Below are 16,142 nucleotides of genomic sequence, written 5' to 3'. Positions count from 1 at the left end.
TTTTCACTTATTTATACATTTTTAGCAAACATAGAAACTAATGTTCATTGGTTCTAAATTACATAATTCTCTGTTGCGGTGTGTTGTAATGTCCTGTTTTAAACTTCCGGGTCCCTTCCCAGGTGTGCCTATACCTCTTTCCCTTCCCTCTCACCCCCTTGTTGAGTGAGTCCTGTCAATCAGGCTTAACATTCCAGGAAGGTCGTCGTGTGGTTGGTCAAGGTCAAAAGATGCCCCTATGCTCAGAGGTCATTGGCCTGTCTAGGTGTCATCCTCCCCGGAGACCCTGCCCCTCCCACCTGGTTGGTAGCTCACCTGCCCCTTCCCTCCCCCTCCCCCAGGAGCTTCAAAAGGTAATCAGACCATGTGCTCGGGATTCTGTTGGAGCTGTTACTGACATTCAGACCTCTGTGACCATGGAATAAAGCTCTGGATATAACCCTCTGGCAGAATCCGTCTCCTTTTCCTCCTCACCATCGCCTGAAGCCTTCCCTCCTGAGGTAAACAGAGTTCCTACCAAGCCTGGACTTGTTTCAGTGCCCAGCTGCAATGTCCAGCAAGCTAAAGGTATCTCTGGGGTGATACACCACAGTTGCTGTCTTTGGCCTAGCAGCAAGGGTCAGACTGGCCCAGGCACAATCTACCTGGTAATATTGGGATTCATATTCCAATAAATATTAATAATTTTTTCATGTTTGTGAACACTATGCTTGTTGAATAAACAGTTTTTTCCACTTTTCTCCAAGGGGATTTTCTCCCAAACCCGTTGGGGAATGGACTGCTGGAATCTGCCTTTTAGAGGAGACATCCTTTTGGGAAGTTTCTTCCCAAATCTGTCTCAAACTGAGACAAGGTGTCAGAGTGTATTCAGAGAAGGGCAACAAAGCTGGTGAAGGGTCTGGAGCACAAGTCTTATGAGGAGCAGCTGAGGGAGCTGGGGTTGTTTAGCTTGGAGAAAACGAGGCTCAGGGGGGACCTTATCCCTCTCTGCAACTACCTGAAAGAAGGTTGCAATAAGGTGTGTGTCAGACTCTTTTTCCAAGTAATAAATGATAGGATGGGAGGAAACAGCCTCAAGTTACACCAGGAGAGGTTTAGATTGGATATTAGGAAAAAATTCTTCGCTGAAAGGGTTGTCAAGCAATGGAACAGACTGCCCAGGGAAGTGGTGAAGTCACCATCCCTAGAGGTATTAAAAAGATGTCTAGATGGGGCACTTGGGGATGTGGTTTACTGGTAGACCTGGCAGTGTTAGTTTGGGTTGGACTCTCTGCTCTTAAAGGTCTTTTCCAACCTAAATTATTCTATTAAGTAATATGCAGAGATGCCTGTAAAGTAGTAAGTAGTAATTTCCCTCAAACACTAAAACATTATGGCTTTAGCATAGCAAAATCTTAGATGGGATTTAAGTGTAGCTTTAGAGTAATGTAACACAGCGGTGTTATAGATGAGTAATATAATAATTGGCTCTCACAATTAAGGCATAGATATTATGTGGATGTTAAAATGCAGAGTAATGTTATGGTAATATGTCCTCCTATAGTCCTCTTTCCCCTTCCCCTTGTAATAGCCTTAGTAGTCAGGGCATTTGGGAAGGGCCAGCTTGTTACCAGGAGGCATGGCATAACAACACCTGACGTCCAATTAAGATGTAAGAAAGTAATCTCCACCAATGGACAGCAGAGAAGGAGTTGACTGACAAAACTTTGGGAGGGGCTAAGGGTATAAAAGGCAGAGCATCCATTTTGTAGGGGAGCACCTGGCTGATAGTCATGGGCACTCTCAGCGCTGTAATTTTTCCTTATTTAGTTCTTTTATTGTATTTTTATGTTAAGGTTTAATAAATTTTTAAAATTTTAAAAGTGAGCAGTCATTTCTCACAGCAGTACAATCCAGTGTTCAAACTACATGGTAAGCTTTAGGGAATACATTCCCTCTCTTTTGTGTAAGAAAACCTGCCCAAGTTCTTCAATCCATGTCAGGTTAAATTACACTATTTGAAATGTTTTTTATCTTTTGTTTCCTTCCTTTCTTTCAAGAAAATGAACAATAATCTTGGACCTTGAAAAGCTCTGTATTATTTCTAAGGTCCTACATATCACTTCCGTCAAAGGTCAGTGTTATGAACAAAAAAAGCTGCCAATTTTTTTTGGAGAAAAAGGTTACAAAGACTAGGCAGACCACTGTTGGTGCTGAAGTGCTACGTGTTTGTTATGATAATTACAAGTCATTGTCGTTAAATGATTCTTTTTTGTATTGGTGAGGGTCCTAGACAGGGCTGGGTTGATGGCTCTTCTCTGGAGACAGTGAAGGGCGTAGTCACCCCCCAGACAGTGAGGAAACGTGGGAGGGGGGACATGCAGATTAACTCCAGGAGCAGCATGCCATGAGAAGCTACTACTCCAAACTTACTGAAAAGACCCCCAAAACAACGAGCCAAGATAGAGTTAGGAAATTAGAGTGATGTCTAGACGTGAGGAGTGGAGTGCTGGGCCTACAGAGATGCTGAAAACCTTCGTTGCCCCTCACCCTGAGTGGGAGAGTCATCCCAAAACCGGGAGGCGGAGAGGAAAGAGACGGTCATCAACATCTGGGTTACACCCAAACCAGCTCCCACGAGGATTGGACCCCAGCTCTGCCCCTAGTGGACAAAGCTGCACACATCCTCCTCCTGCTAGTCACCCTAGGAGAGACGACGGAGACTGCAGACCCATCGAGCTGCCCAATCTTGAACTGATCACTTTTAATAAAGGCGATAAAAGGAGAAAAAGTCTCTCGCCCTGTTTATTTCAGTCAGCATTATTTAATGCTGTGGTTTCCTAGGCTCAGCATGCTTTGCATTTGCAATAGATGGCACAATAACACTTCAGGGAAATAAATTATTTATTTATTTATTTATTTATTTATTTATTTTTAAATACATAAGAGTGCAAGCTGGTATAAAATCAAACTGAAACAGCAGTAATTTGCCAAGTAATTTAAATGAGCTTTCCTTCTCTTTCTCCATGAGCTAAGATGCAATATCATTGTCTTCAATGATGGTTGATACAAGGTGCAAAACAAAATACCTATCAAAAACGCCTAAATGTCTCTTTTTCCAGTTATTTAGCATAAAGATCAGTGTTGTTAGACAAAAAAATCATAATGATTAACTGTCAGAGACTGAAATGATATGGTTTATGGCTTAAACATTTTTATGAAGGACTTTTGCCTATTATAGCAAAACTGTATAATGAAGCTGCATGACTGAAGCCCACCCTGAATGGGCTTTGTGACTGAAACTCTGAACTGTGAGTTAAACCACCTGAGGGATGGAGATAAGAAAAGTGCCACTATTGTTCAAAGCATCTGTGAAGTAATGGATAAGACTGGAAGAGCATCCAAGGCAACAACTTTGGGTAGAGGCCATAGCCCCAGGCTTATATGTTGCCAGGATGGCACACAATCCCCCCAACCCCGGAAGGGAGGATGAGAGGTTTTGGGTGTACAGCAAAAAAGCCTCTTGTCAAAGGCAGTGAACGCCTATCCGCTGCACAGACTAGCTCAGCTGTGGAGGGACCCCCCACCCCAGGAAAGTCACATCTATGGGACATTTACATGAGGGACAGCTGAAAGGATGTCATGGCCCATCAAAAGCCCCCTGAATAGTTCCCCAGACCCTGCACCAGAGCACTGCGTGTGAGAAAGAGTAGAGATCCATTCTGAATTAGGTGAAGTGTCTAGGAGAGGTGAAAAGTCTGTGAGGCCAAAGCTGAAGGAAAAACTCGCATGCCAGAGAGAGCCATGAGACAGAGAAAGAAAAACAGAAACGACCACAAGGTCAATTTGCTCCCGACCTAGGAATTCCTTTGATAAAGAAGAACTGGCGATAAATGTCATGCGGAATGAACATGTATGAACCTATTGTGAAACTGTATGCATATGCATTTGGAAGGGGGATAAAAGGAGACCTGAGGTCTTCAGGGGTATGCATGCCTTTTGGGGAGGCTTGCGTCCGACGCGGGTGGTAATAAAGGCATACCGGGCTTTACAACTTTTATAAAGTTGTGAGGTTTCTTCTTTTCTCCGCAAAACAGGTGTGATGCAAAATGATGCAACTGATCCAGTCTTGCAAGAGAAAGTGGAAAACTAGCCTCCCTCAGGGGAGGCACCTGGGCATTCCCACGTGGTCTAAACACAGATTAATCCATTGGATTCTGTACTTTTCGTTATAGATATATGTGGGGTTTCAGCTAGAGAGCAAGGCTGAAACTGACATAGATATGCTAACCTTGGTGGGACAGAAACCATGGCAACAATGAATAGGAATGTGAGGGGGGAAGCAAAAAGGAATGTTATACTTTGTTTTAGAGTAGCCAGGTAGAACTGCACCTGCAGAACTGTGGTTAAGCAACATAGTTAAGAGACATGAGTGATGCAGTTATTGTTTAGTAGTGGAAAATTTTAGCTGATGCTGTAAAACTATATAAACCCTGCTAGACAAAGAATAAACAACTTCTTCTTGCATACAACCCAAGAGATGCCCTGTCTTTTCAATTAATCACCGTCACCTCACCACCAAGAGGACCGGATGGAGGGGAGCAATGAGATGTCTTTGGGACCTGTAGTAAACCCCTCAGGTTTAGCCAGGGCCCCTTGGAGAATAGAATGCTGACACAGCAGCAAAGAAGTTTCCTGTCTCCAGGGACATCCGCCTTGTACCTTATCCCTATAGCCATGTAAGGCAATATTGTGTTAAACCCTACTATTGGTCACTTATGGTCACTCTAACACCTTCGCCATTGGTCAGGATTGGATCCAGGCCAAGGGTATAAAAGTAGCATACTGTACCCCTACTAACTCGGAAGAAGAAGAGCTGAGACCCTTCACGGACCCCTACAATAAAGCCATACTCGTGGAACAGCCAGCGTCTTCTGCTTCTCCTCTCTCTACCGTCTGCTGGAGCCTTAGGCCAAGGGAAAAGCTACCTAGCAAGCAAAGCTGAAATCACAAGAGCTGCCTAATCACTAAGAGCTGAATATCTCCCTGCTTGCTAGGGGCTAACCCGCGGCCTTGGTCCGAGAGCGAGCTGGCTTCTAGCACCCAGTCCCCTTGGGGACTGAGCTCTGGAGCTGTAACAGCTTGCATAGGATACGACCAAGCAAGGCTCATTTAAGTGGCCGCCCAAACGTGTCGTCGGACCCTGGCCCCCAGGAGCGAAGCGTCACCAGAGCATCGGAGCCTTTCAAGGCCTCCAGTTATTGCCGGTTTGGGAAGCCTCTCCTTCTGCGAAAGGACTTTTCGTTTTAGAAAATCTTCTCTGCGGAAGGCTCAATTCGACCCTCAACAATACATCTGGACGAGATAAAGTCTGAGGAGAATTGAGGAGCAGACTCCCTTCCACAGACCCCTGACCCCAAAGGACGTAAGTATTAAGTTTGCGCGCATACCTTTGGGTGCTCTAAAAACCTTTTTCGTTTTTTTTTCTTTTTTTCTCTCGTTTTTCTGTGGAAAGGGCTTGAAAATCATGGGTACTTGTTTAAGCACTCTAAGACTAACAACACGTGAGAGAGAGTTATATTTAACCATTGTAGAAACCTTATCTGTTAACAACTTTACTTTTTCTAAAGGTAGTCTGTCAAAAAAGACTCTTAAAAAATTTGTATCTTGGATGGTGCTGAATTTCCCTGAAACTGATAAGATCACAATTACTGAAAATTCCTTTTGGGATACAGTTGGAAACACCATTTATATGTCTCAAACAAAACAGGACTTTTCTGTTACTAACTTCTTACCTTTATTTCATATAATAACAAAAACGATTGAAAAATCGAACTCTGAAAAAAGTTCCAAACTAACAGATCTTTCCTCTTCATATGCTAATTGCGCTGATAAGATAACAGAGGAATGTGCCTTCCAGGCCAGAGAGTCACTGGGCGCTGCAGAACTTACTGTAGAAACCACCTCAGAGGCAGAAGCCAAGCAGGCCGCCCCCACATTCCCCCCCCCTCGCGGGACCCGCGCTACCCAACTCCCCGTTTCCTGCAGCCTCCCATCTCGCCAGCCCCGCTTCCTTCCCGCGTCCGGCCTCGGGGGCCACGTTCCCTGTCCCTGTACCCTCCGCTGCGACCACCCCTCCCCCCGCGCCCGTGCTGCCGTTGCCTACCCCGGCGCCGCCGCTCCCCGCCCCCGGTTGCTCCGTCGCGGTACCCCCCACTCCCGCTGCTGTCCCCGCCCTGCCCCCCGCTCCCCCCGCCGCGCCCGCCGCGTTCCCCGGTCCCGTTATCGCCGCCGCCCCCCCCAACCCTGCGCTGCTATCCTCCACCCCCGCGACCGCCCTCCCTTCCGTCACCGCCCCCGCTCCCAGCCCCCCCGAGACCGCCCCGGCCCTCCCGCCCCCTTCCGCCACATTCCCGAGCCATGCCCACTACCTGTCCTCCTGCGCCGAGCCGCACACATGTGCAGTAACATCAGCTCACCCTACACCTGTCGTATCCCAAACCAGTGGCATTGCTTGCGCACCCCCAAATCCCCCAGGCGTGCATCCACCGCCCCCATACCCCCCCCTGCCCCCACCCGTCCCTCCAACCCCTGACCCAACCCTCCTGCCACCCGAACGGATCAGAGACCACCTGTGGTGTCCCCCCCCCCCCCAACCCAATCCGGTCCCTGCTGCTCCAGGGCTACCCCTCACCCAACAGCGCTAACTTCGGGCCAGTCACTGAAAACGGTGAAAAATGCTTCTAAACGAAAGAAAAGGAATTCACGGGTAGCATGTCCCTCACAGTGTTCCTCAGACAATGAGAGCTCTTCTGATGAATCTGATTTTGATGCGATTAATATAGACCCATGGGCTCTTATTAAGATAGAAGCTACAAAGTCTGGGAACTGGGACCTAGCACAGAAAATCACAGCCTTTCCGGTCGAGTACAGGCAAGGAAGGAACGGTGGGGAATCTAATATCAAGGCATGGAAACCAATTTCTAATAAGGAACTGGTGCAATTGAGAAATATAGCCAAGGAACATGGACGTAGTTCACATATCTTTAGAAATTTCCTAGAAGCCATGTTCTCTGCACATGTCTTGCTTCCTCACGATGTAAAAAATATTTCACAATGCCTTCGATCACCGACAGAATATTTGTTATGGGATAGGCATTGGAAGAAACACTTAAAAACGTTATCAGATTCATATACTGCCGATGCTACTAAGACCAACTTCACAGTAGAACAATTGGCTGGTGAAGGAGACTTTCAAAAGCCAGCAGAAAAAATGGAAACTCTGAATAAAGAAGCGCTGCAGGATGTAGCAATTGCAGCAAAAACCTCCTTGCTTCTTATGCAGGATGAGTCAATGCCAACAATGCATTTTTCTACTATAAAACAAGGCATTGAAGAAAGCTTTATAAAATTTGTGGACAGACTTAGAGATGCTTTGGAGAAACAAATAGAGAGTACTGAGGCAAGAAAGGAACTCTTATGTAAGCTTGCTTTCAGCAACTCAAATGAGAAATGCAAGGCTGTCCGGTTTATCTCGGCTGTTTGAGGGGCCTGGGAAGGCCCGAGGGTGGCCCGGAGGTGGCCTTGGGGCAGCCCGCGTATTGAAGGACGAGAAGAGGCTTCAGTTCTTCTTTCTGGTTTTATGTTTATTAATTGTTTATCTAAAAGATGTTCTTTCAGCCAGCAGAGATCTGCTCAGCAGTCAGCCATGGGCACACTGTCTCTGCCCTCCGGGCAGCCACGTATCTTTATACCCTTTGCTACGTGTACAATATTTATCATTTTTCCCCAATACCATCTATTCTTATAACTCGGTGTACTCTTAGTAATAACCAATAGAAAGGTGCCACCGTGGCCAAAGAAGATGGAGGAGAGGAGGAAGAAGGAGGAGGACAGGACACACCCCAATTCCTCCATCTTGCTCCTCTAAACCCCCCTGTACATAAATCCTAAACCTTGTGTCTCACCCTCTAATTAACTAATCTTTCCACCCTTCACCCCGGTGAGGCCCTCATCCTCGTCGTCTCCTGTGTAGGGTTAAAGTCCAGCTACCAGACACTTCTGGCAACATTCCAGGAGTCCCGAGCCCCCCCAGGGTCTCGGAGGCTCAGCATCTCAGGACTGAGATATTGAGATCCGACATCTCCCCCTTCTGTTTGCCCCAAGAAAACCTCTTTTACAATCCGATTCATGGCATCTGGGACGACATGGATGAGGACTAGGAAAATTATTACAATATAAAATCCTAAACTATTAAAACATAAAATCCTACCCTTAAAATTCTTCTCCAAATGGGAGAAATGTCAAAGAAATCTACCCTTAAAATTCCTCTCCAAATGGGAGAAATGTCAAAGAAATCTACCAGCTGATCAATATATGATCCTTTGTCAGTTTTCCCTGTAATAGGTAAATTACCCCATTGCCTATTGCAATTCAAGATCCCAAGGAGAAAACCTCCCAGTCTTTCGTTCTTATACAGAAATATTCAAGACCCCAAAGAGAAAAAACCCCCCCAGAGTCTTTCCGTTCCTCTTGTTTCTCTTCTGAGTTGTCCTTTGCAGTCTGAGTCCCGACTTTTGTCTGAGTATTCGTTTCTTCTTATATCTTGTTGAGGAAAATCACTGCATAGTTGCAGACTTGTTACGAAATGATGCTGTAGCTCTGCTGACAACTGCCTCTTTGTTCCGCGATTGTTGCTGTTTGCAAGCTCACTCAGGGGTTACCTAGTTTTTGATTCAACTGACAATAGGGTTAGAAAACACACAAGCCTCCCCAGGAGGGGAGAGGCTTAGGACCCCGAGGGTTTTTACCAAAGGCACCAAGTCTGGAGAGGGCCCCTCCTCGCCTGAGACGTCACCGGGGGTCTGGCCCGCCCCCGCCCGCGCTCGGCGCATGCGTGCTTTCCGAGCCGCCCTCTGTCTCTCCCGAGGTAATTTTTTCCTCTCCCTTTTTATTCCGCCTCTGAATTTTCCCCCCTCGGTCTGCCCCTGACTGTCTCCTCCTCCTCCGACGCTGTGTGTGTGTGGCCTTTCGTCAGTGTGTGCCGGCCGCTCCCGCCTGCACCCGCGCTCTGCCGCGACTCGCACCGGGTTTTTTGCGTCACAACCGCGCGCCCCCTGCGTCTCACGGCAGCCTTTCTGGGATTGCGCAATTTCCCTAATTTCGCTGCATGGGTCAGACGCCCCGGCTTTGGTTTGTGGCTTCTCCCCCCCGGGTTTTTTGCGAGTTTTGCTCGCCGCGCGCGTTTCTGCTACCTTGCCGGCCCCCGGGGCCGCTGCACCCCCCGGCCCTGAGCTTAGCAAAGCCGTATCTGAACACGCGTCTTTTGTTTTTTCTTCAGCCGCGCTCCCCGCTCTCTTGAGAGCCCCCCCCCCAGACGTCTGCTGCGTCTGTTGGGTTATTTCTTCCTGGCCTTTTAAGGCCAGAGCTAATTTTTTCCGGAGTCTTGCATTGCTCCCCCCTCTTTTGAGGGCCCCCCCCCGGACGTCTGGTGCGTCTCGGGGGTCTTCCTTCCTCGCCTTTTAAGGCCAGAGCTAATTTTTTTTTTTTTTGTATGTTTGTGTCACACCTTATAAGGTGGACAAAATTTCCCGTTGTTCCTGGGAAGGTGTGCCCCCATGTTCTTATTTTTCAGGTTTTCTTACCAAATCTGTCGTTCAGAGCAGTCTGGACGTCTCGATCTGTCCAGCAGATTACGAGAGGTGGACCCAGGGCGCCTTCTGGTTCCAGTCCGGGCTGTTCTGCTACGAATTCTCTTCGGCAGAAACTGAGAGATGGAATTCTCAGTGACTGCTGGTTTTTTGCAGTCTCTATTGGCTTTTTTTTTTTTCTTCTTCTCTCTTGTCTTCAGGGCTTTGAAGGTGGTGGTGGTGCCCCCCCCCGAAAGGTTGTGGTGGTCAGAGCTTACCCAGTGGAAGCCAAATGTCCGGATTATCTTCCCCCGAAAGGTTGTGATGGTTCTGGTCCGCCCAGGGACGCCAAGTGTCCGGTTTATCTCGGCTGTTTGAGGGGCCTGGGAAGGCCCGAGGGTGGCCCGGAGGTGGCCTTGGGGCAGCCCGCGTATTGAAGGACGAGAAGAGGCTTCAGTTCTTCTTTCTGGTTTTATGTTTATTAATTGTTTATCTAAAAGATGTTCTTTCAGCCAGCAGAGATCTGCTCAGCAGTCAGCCATGGGCACACTGTCTCTGCCCTCCGGGCAGCCACGTATCTTTATACCCTTTGCTACGTGTACAATATTTATCATTTTTCCCCAATACCATCTATTCTTATAACTCGGTGTACTCTTAGTAATAACCAATAGAAAGGTGCCACCGTGGCCAAAGAAGATGGAGGAGAGGAGGAAGAAGGAGGAGGACAGGACACACCCCAATTCCTCCATCTTGCTCCTCTAAACCCCCCTGTACATAAATCCTAAACCTTGTGTCTCACCCTCTAATTAACTAATCTTTCCACCCTTCACCCCGGTGAGGCCCTCATCCTCGTCGTCTCCTGTGTAGGGTTAAAGTCCAGCTACCAGACACTTCTGGCAACATTCCAGGAGTCCCGAGCCCCCCCAGGGTCTCGGAGGCTCAGCATCTCAGGACTGAGATATTGAGATCCGACACAAGGCCATTTTGAGGTCTTTAACTGTGGATACAGACCCTACTATAGAGCAAATGTTAGAATGCTGTACACGTCACATGTCCACTGAAAATACAGTGGCGCAAGCAGTTGCTAAGGGTATTGCTGAAGGAGTTTCTGGTGCATATGCAGTGATAACCTCTAAAGAACAAGCTAAATGCTATCACTGTGGAGAGCTAGGACATTATATAAAGGACTGTCCGGAAAGAACACCCCCCCGATACCATCGGAATTATAATCAAAGACCCCAACATCAGCAACGCTATCAATCGCGTCCTTTAAACTCCTTGAGGCGCCCGTCCGACCTTCGGGCGCAGAATACAAATCAAAGGCCACCAAGACCCAATCACGCACAAACCCAGGCTGCTCCAGACCCAAAGGAGAAGCCCCAACCCACGGGACAACCCAGAGGGGTACCCGCCGACAACTGGTAACTGCTTTGTCCATTGACTTTAATGATAAGAATGTTCACCGTGTTCCTACAGGAAAATATGGACCTAAAGGGAGTCCTTCAGACATTTTAATTACAGGTGATTCGGTTAATACTCCGAAGGAAATCTTCGTTGTTCCGGAAGTGCTGACAGTGCAGCCGGGACAAGAGATCCTCGTGCAGGTATACTGCATAGACTTACCATTTTTTCTTCCTAAAGGAACTCCAATAGCACAGGCATTTTTACTCCCAAAGAATCACAGGGAACAGATTCCTCTCAACCCTACAGCTATGTGGGCACAAGTCATGGGACCATCCAAGCCTACCATCGAGTGCGGCCTCTCCCACAAAGGAGAGAAGACCCACCTGCCAGGGATGCTGGACACCAGTGCAGATGTGACCATCATCGCCCGTTCAGATTGGCCAGCACACTGGGATCTACAACCTGTTGCAGGCATGATTTCCGGGATTGGTGGAACTACAGTATCCATGAGGAGCAAGAACAACATCCTGGTTGAAGGGCCAGAAGGCAAGCTGGCAACCATCCGTCCATTTGTGGTAAGGGCCCCCATCACCCTTTGGGGACGAGACGTTTTATCCCAGTGGGGTGCTTCCCTACGTATTCCCATTCAGGATTTCTGACTGGGGCCACTGAGTTGAGCGCGCTGCCAGAAATACCCCGTCTCACCTGGAAAAGCCACAAGCCAATCTGGACTGAGCAGTGGCCCCTAAAGAAAGCCAAGCTGCGCTCCCTAAACGCCCTCGTGGAAGAACAGCTCAAAAAAGGCCACATAGTGGAGTCCGAAAGCCCTTGGAACTCTCCAGTCTTCATTCTACCAAAGCCAGGTACAAACAAGTGGAGGCTTCTCCATGACCTTCGCAGAATCAACGAAGTCATCGAGGACATGGGCCCTCTTCAGCCTGGCTTGCCCTCCCCATCGATGCTGCCTAGAGACTGGACACTTGCTATCATAGACATTAAGGACTGTTTCTTCAGCATACCACTACATCCTGAAGATGCTCCACGGTTTGCTTTTTCCGTTCCCTCTATTAACAAAGAAGCTCCGCTCAAAAGATATCATTGGCGTTATCTTCCTCAGGGATTAAAAAACTCACCAACTATTTGCCAGTGGTACGTGTCTCACATCCTGTCTCCCATTCGGAAATCATTTCCAGATGCCATCATTTATCACTATATGGATGACATTCTGGTGTGTGCTTCAGACAAAGCTTACTTGGACAAAACAATCAAAAAGACTGTTGAAGCCATTGAAAAGGCAGGAATGGAAATTCGTGAGGACAAAATTCAGTACACCGAGCCATGGACTTACCTTGGAGTCCAGATCCGGGAAAGAACTATCCTACCTCAGCAGATCGTCATCAACGACGACCCAAAAACCCTCAGGGACTTACACAGCCTGTGTAGATCCATCAACTGGGTATGTCCACTGCTAGGAATTACATCAGAAGACCTTGCTCCCTGGTTCAATCTTCTTCGTGGACCCAAGGAACTGGACTCTCCCTGCACTCTCACAGAGGAAGCCAGAGGTGCCATCATCAAAGTCCAGGAAGCCCTGTCTTCACGCAAAGCCCATCGCTACGAGCCTAGTCTGCCTTTCCAGTTCATCATCCTGGGAAAAGTACCCAGATTCCATGGACTGATCTTCCAATGGGACCCTCAGCTGCGAGATCCTTTGTTGATACTGGAATGGGTTTTTACAAGTAGCCAGCCCACAAAGACACTTACCACCTACCAGGAGATTATAGCACACTTAATAAAAAAGGCTAGGACTCGCCTTTGCTCCCTTTCAGGGTGTGATTTTGAATGCATATATTTGCCAATAACCCTTAAAGACTTTGAGGATTTGATCAAGACCAATGCGAGTCTACAGTTTGCTCTGGACAGTTATACGGGTCAAGCTTCATCAGACATCCCAGAACACAAGCTTTTCAACCAGAATGAAACTTTCCATTTGATTCCAAAACGAATCCAAAGTAGAAATCCTCTCAAGGCTCTAACTCTATTTACAGATGGCTCAGGGTCATCCCACAAGTCGGTGATTACTTGGAGAGACCCCCAAACACAAGAATGGCAATCTGACGTAGAAACAGTAGAAGGATCGCCACAAATTGCAGAATTAGCAGCTGTCGTCAGAGCCTTTGAAAAATTTAAAAACGAGCCTTTCAATCTGGTCACAGATTCAGCTTATGTTGCGGGAATAGCTATGAGAGCAGAACATGCTCTTCTCAAAGAGGTCTCTAACCCAAAGTTATACCAATTGCTCTCTAAATTAATACAATTGATATCCCACAGAAAACAACCTTATCACATAATGCATGTAAGGTCTCACACGGACCTCCCAGGTGTTGTTGCAGAAGGCAACAGGAAAGCAGATGCATTAGCTATGGCAGCAGAAACTGCTAATGTTCCTAACATCTTTGCTCAGGCAAAGCTGTCACACGCGTTCTTTCATCAAAATGTACCTGCCCTGATGAGAATGTTTAAGCTCTCAAAGGATCAGGCAAAAGCTATCGTGGCTACCTGTCCGAACTGTCAAAATTACCAGATACCATCAATGGGTACAGGAGTCAATCCCCGAGGTCTGAATAGCTGTCAGCTGTGGCAGACAGATGTAACTCACTTTGCACCTTTTGGAAGGTCAAAGTATGTGCATGTTTCAGTTGACACGTTCTCAGGAGCAGTGTTTGCATCATCACATGCAGGAGAAAAGACCATGCACACAATAAAACACTTTCTCCTCGCTTTTGCCACCCTGGGTGTACCAAAGGAGATTAAAACAGATAATGGGCCAGCCTATGTTTGTTTTTCTCGGCTGTATGAGGGGCCTGGAAAGGCCCGAGGTGGCCTTGGGGCAGCCCGCGTATCGAAGGACGAGAAGAGGCTTCAGTTCTTCTTTCGGTTTTTATGTTTATTAATTGTTTATCTAAAAGATGTTCTTTCAGCCGAACAGAGATCTGCTCAGCAGTCAGCCATGAGCACACTGTCTGCCCTCCCGGGCAGCCACGTATCTTTATACCCATTGTTACGTGTATAATATTTATCATTTTTCCCCAATACCATTTATTCTTATAACTCGGTGCACTCTCAGTAATAACCAATCCAAAGGTGCCACCGTGGCCAAAGAAGATGGAGGAGAAGAGGAAGAAGAAGAAGGACAGGACACACCCCAATTCCTCCATCTTACTCCTCTAAACCCCCCTGTACATAAATCCTAAACCCTGTGTCTCACCCTCTAATTAGCTAATCTCTTCGCCATTCACCCCGGTGAGGTCCTCTTATCTTCATACAGGTGTCGTCTCCCGTGTAGGGTCAAAGTCCTGCCACCAGACACTTCTGGCAACATTCCAGGACTCCCGGGCCCCCCAAGGGTGGTCTCGGAGGCCCGGCATCTCAGGACTCAGATCCTGAGATCCCACAAGCCTATACCTCCCACAAGTTGAAGGAGTTCTTCAATGAATGGGGCATAGCACACAAGACGGGCATACCTGTAAACCCCACAGGACAATCCATCATGGAAAGGACACATCAAACCCTCAAAAGAGTCCTCGAGCAACAGAACAGGAACACGAAAATCACATCTCCAGTGGAGAGACTTTGCAAGGCTCTCTATGTCATCAACTTCCTGAACTGCACAGCGACAGAGCCTGACCCACCAATACTTCGCCACTTTGCGAATACCACACAAGCCTCAGGGCCTCATCAGTTGATTACCTGGGGAAGAGGTTATGCATGCGTGCTACTACCATCAGGTCCAAGGTGGTACCCAGGAAAATACGTAAAACCATACTTAGGCACAGCGAACACTACTACAGACGAGGACAAGAATTCTCCTGAGGCAAACACAAGACCACCTCAAAACCAAACCAGCTCAGCCTGGAGATGAAGGCGTCGCCGAACACCCACAAACACAAGAACAGACCGCCCCATTACAAGGCAGCAGACAAAACAGAAAGTCAAATAACAGTCTACTGTAATAGGCCACAGATAGCCTTAACACAAAAGTGTTCTCTGAATTATGTGTTATTACACTGTGTATTGTATAGTAAAAAGTATTATTCCCTTTCCCTACCCTTAAAACCTCATAACCTTCTACCCGCTCCTCCTCCTGTAGTGCAGCTTAGAAATTAAAAGAAAAAGGGGGGGAGGAGGGGAACACAGAAAAGAACAAGGCAGAAATCCCTCTCATCATAAAGATAACAAATTGTGCTTATATTCCCTATCAGAAGCCCTAATCCTGCCCAAAGATAAAAAATATCTCCGTCGGTGCTGTCCTCACCGCTGCCTGGATGCTCTACACCGTACCGCATGCCTTCAGCTGGATTAGCCCTCAGCCTAGCCATAATGTTTGGGTAACCTTAGCAAAAACATTAAAACAAGACAATAGGTGCTTGTCTATGGGAAGCATAGATAATCCACTTTCTACATGTCTAGTAGGAATCCCCTTTATAGCAGACGATTGGCCTGTCCAGAACTCAGAGGTTCTCCGCACCACAGGTAAGACACCCAATGGGGCTGATACTTGGGACGAGTGGACAAAAATTCTGCCAGATGCTCGAGAGGAACCCCAAGAATTGGATCTATTGGGATCCTCCAAGGCCACATATTGTGTCAAATTTTACTTTAGGCGTCCGAAAAATGATTGGCCAGAAATTGACCAACACAAAAACACATATCGAAAAGATGTATCACCAGTGAACAAAGCCTATAACCCTCATGATTGGTGCAATTACACTGCACGTGTAATTTCTGTGTCCTCTCTCCATCCCAAAGTATTACCCAAGGGAATGTTTCTCATCTGTGGTGATAGAGTATGGGCAGGGATCCCCTCCCGACTCCAGGGAGGTCCCTGTACTCTGGGAAAACTTTCTACCCTTACTCCAAACATCACCCTGTTACATTATTGGAAAAAAGAAAGAGAATCAAAACGTGAAAAAAGGTCCTACACTGAATTCGATGAAAATTGTGATCCGAGATTATACGATTGGAACAGACCAAAAAAGATTGCAGTCTCTCTGTTTTTACCCTGGATAGCTGCAGCTAAAGCCCTCGGTGAAATCAGTCACCTTGGGTGCTGGCTCAGTAAACAAGCTA

The sequence above is a fragment of the Zonotrichia leucophrys genome, unplaced genomic scaffold, assembly GCF_028769735.1.
Source record: "Zonotrichia leucophrys gambelii isolate GWCS_2022_RI unplaced genomic scaffold, RI_Zleu_2.0 Scaffold_35_1530144, whole genome shotgun sequence".
NCBI lineage: Eukaryota > Metazoa > Chordata > Aves > Passeriformes > Passerellidae > Zonotrichia > Zonotrichia leucophrys.
The sequence above is the reverse complement of the archived record's forward strand: the minus strand, read 5'-3'. Positions refer to the sequence as shown.